Source organism: Galeopterus variegatus, unplaced genomic scaffold (genome assembly GCF_000696425.1).
Source record: "Galeopterus variegatus unplaced genomic scaffold, G_variegatus-3.0.2 Scaffold5207, whole genome shotgun sequence".
NCBI classification, from domain to species: domain Eukaryota; kingdom Metazoa; phylum Chordata; class Mammalia; order Dermoptera; family Cynocephalidae; genus Galeopterus; species Galeopterus variegatus.
The window spans coordinates 10,871-15,236 of NW_007731318.1; positions in this window are offsets into that span (position 1 = coordinate 10,871).

Below are 4,366 nucleotides of genomic sequence, written 5' to 3' on the forward strand. Positions count from 1 at the left end.
GCTGTTTGCCCTGGTTGTTTGGGACGTTGGGAAGAATCTGTGGGCCTAAACACCCCCATCCATCAGTTTGAAGGATATCCTTTTACCTTCAGAGAAGTTTTTCTTTGTGCGCTATTAAAAAGGCCTTACTCTTGGAAGCACTAAACTATTTTATTATCCATCATTGATAGCTTAAAGTTCATTTACATAATTTGTAATACACTGATTGAAAGAAGGCTTTCAGTGGTAAATCAGTCAGTGTCCAGTGATGAGAGCACAACAAACTCTAGGTATTTCAAGCAGAGGAGGATTTAATACAGGCACTTGGTCACACATATGTTGGAGTGGTGGGAGGAGAAAAGCGACAGTGTGGTTTTACCCAGTGCACAAAAGTATGCACTTGTGATGAGGTGGCTGGAGCTCCACAGCAGGCAGATGATGTTGCCAAGGAAATCATTATCCTCTGCAGCCAGCAGGAACCCATGAGCTCACACACCCAGTGGTAAAACTCCCAGTGATACTGCCAGAGCCTTCAGTTGCTCACAATTCCCTGATTGTTGGCAGAGCCAGGAGGAGCGTGACTTGCCCTTCCCTCCTGCCTTCTGATCTCCAGTGAGTGCCTTTCAGCAGTGGTCTGCAGCTGGCCAAGGATTCTGGGTGATACAATTTCCCAGCTCTCAGCCCCTGGGATAGAGAAGAAAGCAAAGCAGGGCAGAAATGGGTCTGAGTATCAGCCCACAATATTTGTCATACTTGGGGCATATGACAAGTGACCCAGAAAATATAACTCTGTGTGGGAAGAGTGAGCCTCCCAGAAGAGTCCCTGGAAGTTGCCACAAGTTTGGACCAGGGTCATTGGAATAGTGATTAGGGACCTCAGAGGTTGAGGCCCTGTTCTGTGTTTAGCTGTCTGGGCCACTCAGGCAAGTCACTTCACCTTTCTGGGCTTTATTCCTTTGTCTTAAAATAAAGGGGAGGGAGCTGAAAGATGTCTTAGGAACCTCCAGTGGTTAGAATTTCTTGGTGCTGTGACATTTAAAAAAAAGAATTTTGGGGTACATACTGTCCATGTGTAGCTATCTTAATCATAGAAATTCCTTGAGGACAGTGAATAATTCTTTTAAATGTTGACTGAATATGTGCACTCATGTGTGTATGTTTGCATGGTACATACTGTCCATGTGTAGCTATCTTAATCATAGAAATTCCTTGAAGACAGTGAATAATTCTTTTAAATGTTGACTGAATATGTGCACTCATGTGTGTATGTTTGCATATTTAAGCATGCATACTTGTTTGTATGTGTGTATGGGAAAGGGGATGTACTGTACACCAATATACAAATATACCCATCAATGGATATAGAAATGTGTGTATATGGTATGTGATGGTATGAGGGTATGAGTTACTGATATCAACTGAGAGAAACACATTTTGAGTTTCCTGTTGAAGGTGAAATCTAGGACTTAATGTGAGTGGAAGATAGACTTCCTCTTGGAATCCTGAGACTGATTATCTTGTCTGCAGGGTGGTCCGGGTGCTCTGGTTCCCATGGAGGTAATCACCAGCGATGACTACCAGAAAACCCCAACCATATCTGTGGATTCATGTTCAACCAACTCTCTAACTTGTGGAGGAAGGAAAACATGGTTAGGGCATTCTGTCAGGAATTACCAATATAAACAAAAGACAGGTCAAGTCTGATGGCTGAAATTAACAATCTCCAAACCCAGGAAGTGTTCCATTCAGCCTCTTCTCAGAGGCAGAATTTTATATTTTAAACAAAGGATCCAATTAAATTTGATCCAATTTAAATCTATTGAGCTCAGAAACCTTTATTAAATATATGCGATGGATTATGCCCTGGACTAGATAGTGCGGAAGTTACACATTTGTGTCTGGCAGGCAGAGACTGTACTGGCACTGCAGATTGACGTTGGAATAGAGTCCTGGTATCCCCATCTCTTGGTTTTGGTTTCTTTGTTATTTAATTGCATAGACTGCATATCCCTTTGGGAGAGGCATTATCACTCTCATGTTTCACATAAAATGTAATTTACGTTGAGAATGTCCTGTGTGATAGACACTGTGCTAAGCACTAGAAAAGCACCATCTCATTAAATTCTACCACGATCCTGGAATTTGGCTATAACCTTAATTTTTTTTCCTCTAGTAGATGAAAAAATTCAGGCTCGATACGTTAATGCGACCTGGCCAAGGTCGAGAATTTCCTGTGTGATAGACACTGTGCTAAGCACTAGAAAAGCACCATCTCATTAAATTCTACCAGGATCCTGGAATTTGGCTATAACCTTAATTTTTTTCCTCTAGTAGATGAAAAAATTCAGGCTCGATACGTTAATGCGACCTGGCCAAGGTAAACAGCAGGCTCTTGGCAGGGAATGTTAGATCTTAAGCCCTGTAGTCATAACACTAAGATGTGCTGTTTCTCAGATAAAGCTCATTGTCAACCACGATGTTGTGGAATTGTCCAGTTTCGAAGATTTTTCCCACCTGCCTACACGGATCTGAGCTCAAGGGACCTAGTTTTTGTACCAGCTTTGCCATTCCCGAGCCACATCACTAACTTTGGCTTCTCATTTGTAGCATCGGAGTTTGAACAAGAGATGTTCCACGTGAAAGCCAGGCTTACATGGGCACATTTAAGATGTGCTGTTTCTCAGATAAAGCTCATTGTCAATCACGATGTTGTGGAATTGTCCAGTTTCGAAGATTTTTCCCACCTGCCTACACGGATCTTAGCTCAAGGGACCTAGTTTTTGTACCAGCTTTGCCATTCCCGAGCCACATCACTAACTTTGGCTTCTCATATGTAGCATCGGAGTTTGAACAAGAGATGTTCCACGTGAAAGCCAGGCTTACATGGGCACATTCATTAGCTTTGATTTTCTCTGTCCCATGCCTAGTCTAATTTTCCCACCCATCAAGGCTGCTTCCTTATGGCCTGTTTCACGAGTCATTCTTGTTTCATATTCTCACCAAGCAGTTGTGTTATGGCCCCTCCTGGAACACATTCCCTTTCCTTTTCACTTGCCCGCATTGGACTAGTCCTCCAAGCCCTACCTCCTGCAGGTAGCCTCCAACCTAACCACCTGGATGCACAGTGCTCTCATCCTCCTCTGAACTCCTTTAGCACATGTTTTGTCTGAATTATCTACCTGACACTTACAAGTGATGGGGCATTTTTACTAGCTTTTCACACAGGCAACTCTTGTCTTCCACTGTTGGATCCTCTTAAGGTAGGGGCTACATCCATGTCATAATTTTTTTGTACCTCTCCACAGTGTCAAATGTGGAACTCAGCACATGGTAGGCATTACTAATTATCCATTAGTGAGGGAGCTGGCGAACGAATGATCAATATATGTATATGTATATTATATATATAGATAGACTAGTTCAGGGGAGGAAGAGGCCAATGTGGACTATAATGGTTAGGACGGGGTCCCCTGAGAAGGTGGATCCTCAGAGTAGAGTTCCGAAGCTTGGAGGAGGTTTAGAAATGCAGGGGTGATTCAGGATGGAGAGTGTACATGGCCCAGCACACGTAAAGAGGAGGCAGGAAAAGCAACATATTGCTTGGGAGGGGCTGCAGGGAGAATTGGCCAGTTGAAATATATAAGCAGATTAGGCTGTGAGAAGGTGGACTCAGGATGTAGTGCCTGTGGGAAGGAGACTGGCATCAGAGGATGCTTAATTTAATCCAGAGAGTTATTCAGCACTTTCTATGTGCTCAGCAGACAAAGTCGAGGAAGACATGACCTCTTCTTGATTATACAAGAGTTTATAATCAAGGCAGGGGATGGAGACAAGATCACAATGAGCTCTCACACCTGCAGAATATAATTTTGCCAACAGGAGAGGTGCTCCAGGGGCTCAGGGCTGGGCTCAGTAAACCCTGGTGTGCGGGTGTTCCAGGCATGGGGCCCAGGCCTAAATCTCAGCTCTGGCGCTTATTGGCTGACTTATCATGGGCAGATCCTCTGATTTCTCTGGCCTCTGTTTCATCATCTGTAAAATTGCATTAATATTAGTTCCTAATCATAGGTTTATGGTGAGAATTAACTGAGAAAGTGGGTATGAGGGTAGACGCAGTGCAGAGCCCATGTATGTGCTCCATAATTGCTAGCTATTATTAAATCTTATTTAAAAGGAAGAGAAGATGACCCATGATTGAATGAGAACTTCATGGATTGGTGAAGGTGCCATGTAGGGTGGACTGTGAGCAAATGGTGGCACTTGGCAGGTGGAGACTTGAGGCTAGACATGCCAGGGACAGCAGAAAAAGGTGTGCCTGGTTCTTGTGGGGAACAATACATAGCCCAGTGTCCTGGAAGCAAAGGGTGAGTGACAAGGAGAAGACGTG